General features: G+C 38.2%; 1 long non-coding RNA gene across 4 annotated transcripts in view; it reads left to right on the forward strand.

Moving 5' to 3' along the window:
* The window catches only part of LOC110400975, a 56576-nt gene extending 43448 nt beyond the window's left edge, over nucleotides 1-13128 (forward strand). For 3 of the 4 annotated variants that reach the window (XR_002440188.1, XR_002440184.1, XR_002440185.1), the window contains one exon: nucleotides 4454-10002. This is a non-coding gene — a long non-coding RNA (uncharacterized LOC110400975). Of the gene's footprint in view, nucleotides 1-4453; nucleotides 10003-10631 lie in introns of those variants that run through there. The other variant, XR_002440186.1, reaches the window with a different exon arrangement.

The raw sequence follows: 14207 nt of genomic DNA on the forward strand, positions 1-14207 counted from the left end.
AGCGTCTTAGATTCATGTGCAGTTTCTATACTTACGTGACTGGAGAAGGCAGTAGGAGAATGTCACTCATAGCCTGATTAGCATGAACTCCTTAAACTAAGGCTTCCTCTTTGACAACTGTGCTATAAACTTATTCTTCCAAGAGTAACCAGAGGACAGGTACCTATAGATGCCATCCATCACCTTCAGATCTACTGATTCACTTGCAACAGCCTTCATATACTAACTTTGAATTCCATGACCTTGGTTAGATTTTTCTTTTAAGAGTTTGAACTCCGTGCTGGTCAAGTTCTGGCCTAAATAAAATTTTCTCATCTTAACAGGAAGCTGTGGAGACATAATTTTTGAGATAAAATCTTCATCTAAATTTACTGTGTGTGTGCTTTTTTTTAAAAAAAAAAAACAAAAACAACAAAAAAAAAACTGAAGTAGAAATAGAGAAGTGCTGATGAATTTCCAAGACTTACTCAAATCCCTGAGTATAGCATCATTTTTTTTTGCTTGCTCTGACCAGGCAATGGGCCTCCTTGAAAGCTAAAAAGGGCCGCACTGAGAATGCAAGGAAAGCAATGCTGAAAACAAAGATTTTTGTTTGTGAAGCAAGAAACAAGACATGCCATAATAGTACTCCCATTCTCCTCGGACCACAGATTTCAAGAATGCTTGAAGAAAGATGCAGCTGCCTCTCCATAGTCTGTGTAAATATCTGATAACAATCCTGTCTCAGACATAGCTACTCTTTTGGAATTGGGAAATGGCTGGGACTGTATTCTGCAAGGCTAACTAGTTTGTCTTGTTTGCCTGCTCTGTATTCAGTGACTTGGATTTGATTTTGGACTGTCTTTATTTCATCCTAAGAGCACTTAACACTTCTGAAGATCTGGTGATCCACTCTCAGGCTGAAACTGAAAATGTAAGATATCACAGTGACACTGTAGAAATTTGAGCTCAAGTGATTAAATCTCTGTATCAAGTAGAAATCAGAAATGGAACCACAATTCTGGGATATCTGGTCTTGTTCTCAGCAAAGTGAATAATGGAAATATTCACATCTCCTTCATGAAGGGCTGAGACAAAATCCCTCATGGCATAGTCATGATACAGCTCTTGGCACAGTGGCCTCTGAATTTGTCTTCTAGCATAAGAACTCTGGCACCGAATCCAGGCTCGTAATATTCAATCCTGCAGCATTTCCGTAAGTTAGTGTGACAAGAAGGTGCAACGCAGAAATGTTGCCAAATACCAGGGCATGGATTTGGCTGCTTCCTGCCCAAACCCTGCCAGCTGTTGCTGTGAGCAGTGCTCTGCACAGCCATACATGCTCATCTGAATTTCAGAAATTGTTTATCTCGTTGATGAAACAAATGTACAGTCAAAAGTAAAATTATTCATTAACAGTAAGGTGGGACGTGAAGACCACTGCACCAGCATGGTATTGAAATCCAAGCTCTGTCAGCTGCTCAGATGACTGGTTTCTAAGTCAGTGACAGGCACAGAGTCTCCCTAGGTATGTAAATAGGAGTAGGCAATTGTGTCCGCTTTATGAACAGTAAATTACTGTCTTTGTGAATGTTTATTTCACATACAGGCCATGTAATTCTTTCCCAAACCCCATGCTTTTGTGTTTATTTCACCTCTCAACCCCTCTTTTACTTTAAACAACACCAAAAAATCTGAATAGAGGAAGGAAAAATCAGTTGGAAAATGAAAATAAGCATCTGCACACAATCATATCCTCCATCAGTGTGAATACAAGGCACTTGAGTCTTATACAAAGCTGTGAACATTATGTGCCAAATTTGTTGCAGGTGTGGGCACAAGCTAGAAAATATTCAAAGTCAGAAAAAGAGAGTTAAAATGCAGGCATACAAGCATTTATGAAGAAAAGAATAATTCTGAACATGTTTCTTAATATTAAACCTGTTACAGCTCTTTGAAACAGAGTAACAGCTCTTTTTTTTCTCTCTGATTATGAAATATTTTGCAGCCAGTAGATATTTAGTGGAAAAGTAACACAAAGACAGATGGAGCAGATGCCTCCAACAGTACAGCTTTTATCCAGATGAAATTTTTTAGAAGCGTATTTACAGTCATGAAAAGTCCTGGGGACAAATTTTAGGAGAAATTAATTTCTCAGCATATTTCAGTTTACTATGAATTAGGAGTTGGTTAATTTGACTTTTCTTTTTCCTATGGCTACCATTAATGTGTTGCTTTATCATAAAATGTGCTGTGTACCATGTCATCCCATAGAGAAATTTACAGAGATTTCATAGTTGCTTGTGCAGTCTTCCAAATAACCTGTCTTCTTAATTTTCTTTTAAATAAAAAAGTTAAAAATAGAGCATCCTTTATTTGGACCTAATTTATATGTATGTACTTTATTTAGCCTAATGAAAAGCAAATTCAGGAAAAACAAGATTTCTCCCACATTTTTTTCAATTAGACATTTCTGATTTCAATAAAGACATTATTAGAGTTGAGCACCAACAAAGAGTAAGGAAATTGATTTTAAATATCAGGTCCTGATTCTGTAGTTGATTTTTTGTAACAGACTTCAACAAATAATCTTAACAATAAGAACTCTAGAAGAGATTAAAATGAAATATTTTTTACATTTAGAAATTTTGAAAGGCAGCCTTAGTCATTTTTATATCCTAAAGGGATATTTTCTAACATTTTTTTTTTAACACAAAAATTTAAAAAAATCCTTTGGAAAGAAAGAGATCTGCTTTTCCCATGGGAAATGTTAAACGTTTTGCCTAACGGTTGACTATGGTATGGCTTATGTCCAAAAGCCTGCTAATTATTTAATGCCTGGTGTGATTTGTACTTTGGTACTTCATGAATTCATCTTCCTCTCTGGATCAGGCTTTGCACGTCATTCCACAAGAAGGGAGGTGACTTTGGAAATACAGTCTGACCTAGATTTCCAGCGCTGAAGGGAAAATGGAAACTCTTCAAGCTCTGACTTCTATAAATTGCCATCTTAATATTCACTAAAAAAAAGTTTGAGATCTGATTATTTCCATCAAAATGTACATGCTGGTGCATGGAATCCAGGGTATGGCATGTGTAAGATTTGTTGGGGTTTATTCTCTCGCTCTTCTTTTTTTTGTTAGTATATGCCATTCTTCTAAAAAATGAAATAGGAATGGATGGGGGTGGCTAGTAAGTTCTGACTGCTGCTTTCTGCAGATTCACCTAAGAGGACCGAGTATACTGTTCTCTTAATAAACTATCTAATGTTATAACTGTGGTTTCAGAATCATGAGCTAGCTTGTGATTTCTCCTGCATAATAAACTTATCAGTTGTCTCTTTTTCTGGTGGTTAGTTAACACATGTAGCTAACTGGCTTCAACAATATTAGCCACAGTTGCCTTTATCCAGGGCCACAAGCTATTTTCAGAAAATTTGTATCTGAACTAAGAAAAAATGTAAAGACTCCTTTTACCTCTCCCTTATAGGAGCGCCCCTCGAGGACTGACAAGTGTGGTTTGTGAGCCTCAGTATCTCAGTGGAGTTGTACATGTGCAACCTTCATTGTTTTGATTAGGAATATAACCTCATTTGTTTCATTTTTTTGAAGTGTGTTGTATGGTTTGGGTTGTAGCTGCTCACATCTATGTAGGCGCATACATATGCAAATCTGCTTTCCAGAATTTCCTTTAAAAGACTACATATGTTTGAAGTGGAATGTCTGCACAAGTAACATAGTAAATTCACTGTATTATTATGATATTTGGTGGCATTGTGATATAATGTTTTCTAAAGAATAGTATCTTTTTATGAGATGCTATTTGTGAGGTAGCCTTCTTTATTCACAGCAGTCAATTGATTTCAGTGGGTACTGCTTCTGAACTAGAGAAACGCTCACTGTAACAGATTACTGCGTCTGAAGCAGTAATAATCATCCGTGTGTCTGTATTCCACTCATTCACATACATGCTGTTAGAGAAGAATATTATCAAATAGCAATAGTGGGGATTGAATCAATTAGAAATGTCAGTATTTGACTATTGTTTAATATATTTTAGCTTGACTGAGCATGTTTTCCTGTAGCCCTTGGCTGTATTTAGGTACATACTGTTTTGCTTTTCTATTACCTTTCTTTGGGCTAAAGATGCTCATCTGACAGCTATGCAGTATTTTATCCTCTCCTTTGTGTTCTGAATCTAGGTAAAGTCATACCTCCTTTTAGTATAATCTTCAGCTCTGGACAGGAGAAGGTGAGCTTTCTCTCTAGACACTTCACCTGAGTTTGCTGACGGGAGAATTATAACATGACTTGGTCTACAGTTTAGACCCAGCACAAACCTGAGGAGTTTGCAGCTGTGACCGATAGAAAAAGCCATACCCAGCTTCCCTAGCTTTGGAGAGCTAAGCTGTAAACTCTAGCAGTACTATACACTTGTTGGTTATTTTGTCCTCAGAGTCTTATTTCCTTCTCAGTCTACAGGCATTTTGAAGAAATGGAAGGAAGGAATACCCCTGAGGTGAAGGTTGTCCCTGCTAAATCACATTTACCTGCTCTGACTCACTTCCAGGAAGATCACTGCCAAAGAGAAGGTATTTCCTCATACAGACCTTGCTGGAAACAACTGGATCAATTAAACTTATGTGAGAGAGAGGTACAAAGGAAGTAAAGGGAGGTATGTAGATAATTTACGGGAAAGTTTTAGCCAAAGTGGCTAAGTTTTTACTAACATAGAATTAGCTGGAAGTGGTGGATTTTCTTCAAGTGTTGGGTAACTTACTGGTTAATAGGCTGGAGTGTTTTTCCTGAATCTGTTCAGAATTGTGTAGGTTTTTGAGTCTTCTATTTCTATCAACAGACAGAACAAATTTTAAAGGGGAAAAAAAATCAAAACAAAACACACATGGATGCATACAAAAAAAATGCAAAAACAACAACAGCAACAAAAACCTCCATTGGTTTTGGAATCTCTTAATCCTATTTTTGCTTGTCTCAATACGATGTGCATTTCCGAAGGAGCTTGTGTGCTGATCTGCACTATTGCCATATGTTCCACATGTGAGAATAATTCAGTGAGAGTAGTCTATGTTTGTATGCAGTGCATATACACAACATACACACACACACACACATATTCTTATTTATACTCATAAATCATTTCTTTCAAGAACAGATGCTCTTCTACTGCTCTGTACCTTGGTGTTTCTACACTCGAGAGTGCCTTAATTTGGAAAAAATTGCAACTGTCACAACTCTGCTGCAGTAATGGTTTTGTAAGAACCAACTTAATAAAAACATCAAGCCTCTCTGTTCCAAACAATTTTATTATAGTTAACAACTCAGCCAGTTATCAAATATGTTGTCACCAATGCACTCTGTCTCCGTGAATGATGACATAGATGAGCTCTGGATTTCTGTAGTGGTTTACACATATACACACTGCCTTACAGCTGTGTAGTAGTGTTTCTTTAAGGAATAAAACTACACAGGAAGGAAGGATAGATGTACCCTGTGATAACTATTTTTTGATGAAAAGCTTCTACAGACATGAAATTAGTTTACTTCTGCTAATTTAAACAACAGTGGAAAAATTGCAAAGTTCACTTTCTGGACCTTGACTTTTCTAAAATAAGTATAGAATTTTTAATAATCATGACCTTCACCTTCAGCTCTGACCTTTGCCTCTCCAAAACATACCCCTTTGCTGTATTTGTATGGGTGCCTTAACACAAATAACCTCCTTAATGACAGTTCTATATCTAGACTTCACAGAGACTTTTATTTGCCTTAATACTTTTTTATTTTAAAAGTATACCAGTGTCACCTGCACTTTGCCCATTGGTAAATCTCTATTTGAAATGTGCTGCCTTTTTATTGTTATTTTTCAAGAATATGCTACAGAAATGTTCTCTGTGCATCAGCTGAATGTGGAGCTGGGTATTATGTTACTCAGCCTTGTACTGATATCCAGTTTTCCTCCTCTGTTTAAATGTCTGATATTTCAGGGACAAGTTGGTTTAGAAATTGAAGCTAAGAAACGCTGATTTGAGAACTGTGACAAAATGTCAGTTCTGTAGAGTTTTACCTTTAGAAAATACAACTGGGTTTGATTCACTATGGTTCCTGGTAACCAGTGAATAGAAAATGCTTTCTTACTGATTTTTTTTTTCCTGTCTCCAGAGACACATTCAGTGTATGGTAAACTAAAGCCATTATATTTTTCCAGAAAACAGATGTGATAATTAAGAACAGGAAAAGTTTCAAAATTCAGTGGAAAAAATAGTTGTCAAGTTTATTTCTGAAGTGAAGCACAAACAAAATGCATGCCAACGTGTGGATGATTAATGGGGGAATGCCAAAGTCTTTCCATTAGTTCCTTTTTTCTGCTGAACACAATCAGGCATGCTTTGTATGACCATCAGAATTTTACTCTACTCAATATACTTGACCATAATGCCAATCAGCAGTTTCCCCTGGCAAATAAAAGTGTTAATAACTTCAGTATAAGAGGACCTTTCCTGCTTTAGATGGAATAGTAGAGTCTAACTGTTTGTCATTATTCACTTCCTCCTCATCCTGCTCAGTGTGCATCTAAATTAATTCCTGTTGCTTGGATGCTCTCTTGATAAATACACTATCTATATTTAATGTCTCTTTATTCTCATTTTATTATACTTGTATGCAGTAGTGAAAGAAGATAACTGGCAGAGCAGTGTATCACAGCAGAGAATTTGCTATTGCTTCTTTGCACTTTTTGGTGGAACAGCTGTATTTAGAAACACAGACTGTCAGCCACGAATTGTCTACCTATGTGCTTACTTTTTCCGATCCATGATATAGAATTATTTGTACTACACTGATAAATATCACCACATTTCACCCACGCAGCTATATAATATTTGTTTCCATAGTAACTGATTAATTTGCAAATGCTCTGAACTGGAGGATTAATTGGAAGAAGAGCAGAGGCATAAATGTAGTATAATAGGTGCTTGTGTGGGTGCTGTAAGGCTTTTGTTGCCTGTGCCATGAGCAGTGCTCAGGTTAAGAATGAGAGGTTGAAACTCAATATTTTAGGTGAGGTGTGATTTACAATTGCAAACATATAGGAGTGTAGAAGTCAAAATAATAAACCTTTGGTAAATTTGCACACCCCTCCATTTGCTATATATAATTATTTCCCGTGTATGGTATTAATGCCTCATAAGTTTAAAAAGTTTCTCATAACATGTCCTGCTGCAGTGTTGCTAAGTTCACCCACTGAATACAGTTGTTTGTGTGGTGTTAGTTGTTTTTCTCTGTTTGTTTGTTTTAAATATGTAATTTGCCTAAAAAGCCATTGAGTTTTTCTGTTATGGGCAAGGAAATGTAAAGGTTCCCATTGTTTTTCAGTGGAGTAAAAATATATTGAGAACTTCCAGTGTATGTGTACTGCATTTAGCATAAACAGGAATCACAGAACTTGCTCTTTGTGAATGAAAAATCACTTGAATTTATGGCATTGTTTTTCATTGTTTCTCTTCACAAAGAGGAAGATGTTGCTGCGGCTACGATCACAGATCTCTTTGCAAGGGTGTCTTTTAGGCTCTTTGTGGTCTCCTGTTTTCTTTCATTGGTGCAGAGTAGTTATAGTAACTTTCAGTACAATAATTCACATTTCCCACTGCGTTTATTTGTTTGTTAAAAACAAATTACCTATTTCCTTGCAATACTTTGAATCTCTTCTTGTGTGCATCATTAGTGAAATGCTTTCTTTCTAAATCTGAAAAGAAAACCACCAAACCATCAAATTGGGACTGTTACTTTTAAGGTATTTCTGTACATAAGTAATGATGAGAATATAAATGTTTCACCACATTGTGAAACATACCAATAACATGGATTTCAAAACCTGTTTTTACAGCTGGTGCTTTCTATGTTTATGTGCCCAGGGCTTGTGGCAGCAAAGGACCCCTTACCCAAACTGTAGGCACTTCAAATTTGGGCAGTCTGCCCAAATCTCAGCCACTGCCCTCCTGCAGAGCTCAGGTTGGGCACTGTGCAAAAATTCTAGTGGAGAAAAGTACATCCCTGTCTGACACTTTGGTGCTCTAGGAGGATTTCCAAAATCCTTTTTCCTGAGTTGGGTACTTTATTGATGTCAAAAGACAGCTAAATATACGAGAAAAAGAGGCAAGCATTATGGGCTTAGTCTCAGGTGTTCTAAGATTCATAGAACATCATGAAAAGTCAGCATTCACCAACCAAAGAAGAGGTATCAGAAAAATAGAAAAAGCAAAAAGATTAGAAACAAATTGTAGTTTTATAAGATGGCAAATTTTAATAAGGCATACCAAGTTATGTTAATATGTAGTGTGGAAAACAACATAAACTTGAAGTATCAAAATTGACAACTGACATGAATAATTATTTGGTATATTAGGATAAGATAAAATTCTCCTCTGAAAAGTGCGTGCAAAACATAATTATTTGGAAAAAAGAATTATCTGGGTTCACTGATGTTTAACTATTCAGAGGGCATCAATTTAGTTCATGAAAAGTCAGAGAAAGTGCAGGAGATACTAGGATGGATAAAAGTTTGATGCAAGTATCTTTGTTTATTTTCTGAGAGATGGGAGAAGGTAGACACAATCTTGAAGTTTCTGCTTGAGGCCAACTTTAATGGCCAGATCATTATGCTGCATAAAACCTTTTTACTGCAATATGCTATTTCCAGCCTTTTTTTTAATACTGTGCAGGCATAAGGACTAAACGCCACAGTGGTTTGTTAATAAAATTGCCACTTTGCCTAATTCAAGACTAACTCAAATAGTGTGGAAAATAACGTTTAGCATCTATGCAGTCCCATTAAGAGGTCCGTGGTGACATAGCAAGAGTTTGAAATCCAAAGTCCTTCGAATACTCCTTCCAGAAGTATACATGTAATTAAGGCTGACTGATCTTGCAGTCAGTTATAGTAGGTGCTGAAGTTATTTTCCTCCCTGACAAAAGGCAGAATGGATGAAATCCTCTCAGAGGTTTCCTGATATTGGGGCAGACTGTATCTTTGAATGAGAGACCCTGAAGTTATACAGCATTGATACGCCAGCTGTTCACCTTCTAATCCCTCAGGTCAGGAATCGTTCCATGATTCACAAAACATACAGTCTCTCCCCATTTTGATATGAGACTGCCTTTGTACTTGTGAGCTGAACCTGGTCTCGTGCTGCATCTCTTCGCAGAACACCTGCAACTCCTTTAGGTTGTTGTAATTCCACAACACATCACTCTATTTTGCCAGCAAAAATATTGAGTTCAGGCGCAGCTGCATCAATTAGCTCCTCAAGTCTGCAAATAGTGATACTGGTGACATTTTTTTGGATGAATGAGGGACCTACTGGCAAGTACATAAATGAAATGATAAACCTTCTCTTTCATGTTTCTTCGTGTTTAAACATTCTTTTACCATCGTGTATTTTGGAAGTGACAGTCCTCTGCCCTTAGCTCATAAAATACTAACAAGTATTTTGCATCTGTCACAACCATGCTTCACAGATGTACAGATATGCGTGCTGATTAAATATACAGGGGCTGCTCTGAAAATAATGCCTCCTACTTTATTAAATTGGCCCATGACATCAGAGATGGATGTTGGTGGTATGGCAGTAGAGGTTGAACCTTCCCTCTGATATTCCGTTACATTTTGCTGCCATGCAACAGATGGCAGCAGAGGAGAAGTCTGACAAAATGGCATCTGACATGGAGCATGTGAAACAAAGGGGTGTCATTGAATTCTTCAGTACAGAAAAAATGGCACCCACTGACATTCATCAACACTTGCTGAACATTAATGGAGACCAAAAGGTGGATGTGAGCACAATGTGGTGGTGGGTGGTTCATTTTAACAGTGGCGACCGTTACATGAAAGACAATTATGGCATGCAAGCTCTTGTTCATTGCTGGCAAAAATGCATAGGTGATGATGGTGACTATGCTGAAAATAGTGTTTTGTAGCTGAGAATTTGCTCTATCAAATAGTGTTATTGTGCTCTTTCTATCTGTTGTGGTTTCCATGGAAATTAATAGGAGACATTACTTTCAGAGCAACCTACGTGTATATATATATATATATTCACCTTGGTCAGACATAATTGATATTTTGTGATACCAACTACCATATTATACAACTAGTATCTTGTGATCACTGAATTTCATTACGTTATTGTTATCCTGTGCTGTTCCAGATAAAGTTTCTCATCTTGTTGTCTTTCCACAGATACCCAGTCCAAGCCAAAGGAACTAGAGCTCACTGTATCATTAGGAGGATGAATCTCTCCTCTTGCTTTATTTCTTTTTTGTTTGCTTGCTTTTGTCTTTTTTCTTTTTGGTAACCAAAATCCAGATCTAGGACACATTTTGCAAAAATGTTGTTGGGATGATGGGGAATATATCCATCAACAAGGTGAGGAAAATAGGACCAGATCCCAGGGAAGTGGAAGTCAGCTGGGAGGACTGTGCAGGTGGATTAAAACTGCAATAGTAATAAACACTAGACCTTAAGGTTTATGACTGACCTCATGGTCCAGTCACTGGGGCTGGCAATTGGAGAACAGTACCTATTTTCAGATGAGTATAAGGTTTTGATATGTTTTTTTTTCTTTTTTTTTTTTCCAGGTTAACATAGAAATAAAGCAAATCTTCTGAACATTTGTCCCTAGCTGGAGCTCTGAGAGATGGGAGAGTATACATGCATTAGACATCTACTCTACCCGGCTGATTTCAGGCAATGATTTGGAACAGAAGATATGAAGATATGAGCCCTGCCCTGCTTGGCTTGACACAGAAAAGAGATTTTCTGTTGATATCACTGTTGGGTAGAACCGGTGCTTGACGTTTTCATTAAAATAACAGATACAGCTCTACTTGCTGCGGTAGCTGCAAACTCCCTTGTTTATATTGCCTCTGTTTTACTTTCAGGGCAGGAACATCCCCTTGGTCCTCAGGCTGTTTAGATTCGGGGAAGCAGTGCATGTCAGTGTTTGTGTATATACTCAGTTCCCTTTCTGTACATTTAGAGATTGAAAAGGGAAATGTATTGTGAAGAGTTAAAAATAGAGGACTGGTTTCTGTCCCTGTGCTGATATCACGGTATTAACATAGTTGAATTGCTGCTGGTTGTTATGAGCCTGGGTTACAAGAGGACATCCTTGTAGCACCTGGAGCATCTGGGCCACCCATCCAAGGAGGCTCAGCAGGCAGTGCCAGCCTTTCTTGTTGCTGATTTGTTGTTTCAGTTCTCAGCTGAAGATTATTTCTCCTTTCTCCTTCCTTTTCCCGTTGTACATGAATGCGCTGTGTCAGGCTTGCCTTCAGGTCAGTGTCCTGTGCAGGCCTTGCTGTGGTGTCGGCAATAAGCAGATCTGAGAAGGCCAAAGACAGGGCATCAATGGAAAATGTGCCTAACAAAGGGGAAGTCAGGATGGATGGCCACCCATAATGTCTTTCCTCTCATGAAACATGACAGAAAAGCACAACAGAAAAGGCTATTTTCCCTTCTTATCTTTAGCCTTTCACCTGGGTTTGTTTTTTCCTCTGTCCTAAAGGTTCCTTGTCAGCTTTTTCTGTGCCCTGACTTCCTTTCCCCTGAGCCTTTCTTGAGAGGCAGAGGAGCAGGGTCTGAGCAAGGGGACAGTGGGCAGCAGGCTATAAATTTGACAGATTATGAACATGCTTCAGTGTGCTGTGTAATCTGTAAATCAAAACACTCATTTTAAGACCAGTAATGAACCCCTGTATATCAAAAAGCAGGAGATGTAAGAATAGGCAGTTGCTGCCTCTTACAATAGCTCCTCCAGAAATACATTGTGTGAAGGATCTTGTATTCATCACTAAAATTGTTTTCTTTCTTCACCTTAGCTGCTATGCACATGTATGTATTAGAAGTTATTGCTAGTGTGACTTCATTGATAAAGCTACATTGTATCGAACATGAAAGGAGAATAAAAGATGTAATATTCTCTGGCATATCATGCAGACTCTCTTTGTACAGCATGGACTTCAAGGGACAGAAATGTCTCTCGTTAGGTTTTCTTCTCTGCTACTGAAATCCTGGTGAAATCCAAGCTCACAACCTGAGCTTAAAACTGAAAGGGAGTTGAGCACGTCAAAATGCTTTATAAACCGAAGCCACAGTGAAGTTTCGGATATATCTTTAAAATATGTGCTTCTCTTTGATTGATACTTTATAGTGGGAGACTGCTGTCACTCTGGGCAGACAAAAATTACCCTTCTCTTCTTCAGCAGACCAACCCACATCCTACCTGGTTAAGTTCACTCCCTCTGCAAGGGATATGGATGGGGACTGCTTCTGGCAGCCGCCTCCTTTCTCCTCTCCAGACTAAGAATGAGCACTGAAGTGCAGGACATGAAGTAAATGCAATCGCTATGAAACAAAACTTCATCTTCTTAAGTGCTTTTGGTATTACTTGGTCATCTACTTATTTTCCCAAGGAAGCCAAACTATCCAGAGGGTGCTCTGAAAGGAGGGGCTACCCAGAATTGAATTAGCTGATGGGCCCGATCTTGAAGTCATGAGGAACTTGGTCTCGCTGTTTACCTGACTAGAGGAAAACCATTTAAAAAACAAAAACATTCACCATGGAGACACAAACTACCTAAAAATGCCAGATGCAGACCAGAATACTTGAAATCATAAGTAAGACAAGAAGACAATTTCTGTTTTAGTGACTCACTGACTACCTAAGAACATTGTATTAGTGCAGTAGCCATCAGAAGCCAACACAGACTTAAGAAGAATGTAATGCATCCAAGTTTAAATAGCAGAGCTATGCTGGAGGGCATCTAAGCCATCTATAAAAGAAGCCTTCAGTTACTGCAAAGCAGGTAGCAGAAAATAACCATTTCCACAAACCAGAAGACTTTTCCATGGAAAGACTTCAGTATGTCATGATATCGGAGCTGTCTCATACATTCCAGAGCACCAGGATCAAGATCAGATTGAAGATACCAGACTAATGTGTCAATATGATAGCTTGGGCTTTGATACATGCTTGCCACATAAGTAAACTATGAGGAAAACAGAAAAATCTCTGTTGTCATGGTTTTATGATTTTCGGTTATTGGTATTCCACATCATAACATCATGTAGTGGATGTACCTGGTTCTCAGAAGAGAAGGACTACTACAGTCCCCACGGTACTTTGCTCCTTTGTTACCATTTTCCAGCCGGAGGGAAAAGATAGAAGCTCGCAGTATAAAAACTTGCAGATCACGAGACCTCGTCCCTTTTTCCGCCGTCTCTCGTCTTGGCAGCACCTCGTTCTCCAGCCGTCTTATCATCGGTAGTAGAGTAAGGCCTACCTTGATTTTGGGACATTCTCTCTCTCTGTATTGGATTTATCAGCTTAAATTGTAATTATTGTGTGTTGTACTATAGTGTGTTGTTTTGCATTCCGATATCTTATTTAGTAAATTAGTTTGTTTCTCCTCAGATTGTTGCCGCTGTTCTTTGCTCTCAGGGCCATCTCCCTACCCTTTTCCCCTTTTCCCTTTTCCCGGGACGTGGGCCCGTGGGTCCCCCATCTCCTTCGTCATGGAATCAGGCCTAACGCCCGTAAACCATTGACACTCTGTATATTTTGAAAGTCATTACCTTTGAACTGTATCCTGAACCACTGCTCACTCAGGTACCAATGTGAGGTCTTCCTCAACACGTCAGATAAAAAGTCTGTAGTTCTTGTCTTCCTTGCTTTCTGAAGGACATTGTTGCAAGACTTTCACTGTGTTTTCCCTATGACATAGTTGCAGAGGCAGGCAGACCATGGCCTGTGAGGGATGGAAAAGTATCTGGTACACAATGATTCCTTTGGGATTGGACTGTCTAGAAGATGGAAGAGGGCCAGGAGAGATCAAAGGCGCAGTATCTGCTAAAAAACAGTGATTACAGCTGTGCATATATATGGTTGTGGGGGGTATTCTGTTTTCTGTTTTGATTTACTTTTTAAGCTGTTAGGAAATATCATTTCAATTTCAAAACAATTTTTTTAAAATTAAAAATATTCTTTCTTACTCAAACATTAATGTCTTTCTGTGTGTGTTTACGTTGTTGCAGATGCCTCACATTTTAAGGGTAAACTTAGGATCGTATGCATTTACATTATGAAAATTTGTGTAAATCTGAAATGGTTTACTGAAAGGGAAACAAAAAGAACTGTATAAAGATTCACAATC

This window comes from Numida meleagris, chromosome 1 (assembly GCF_002078875.1).
Source record: "Numida meleagris isolate 19003 breed g44 Domestic line chromosome 1, NumMel1.0, whole genome shotgun sequence".
Lineage (NCBI taxonomy): Eukaryota > Metazoa > Chordata > Aves > Galliformes > Numididae > Numida > Numida meleagris.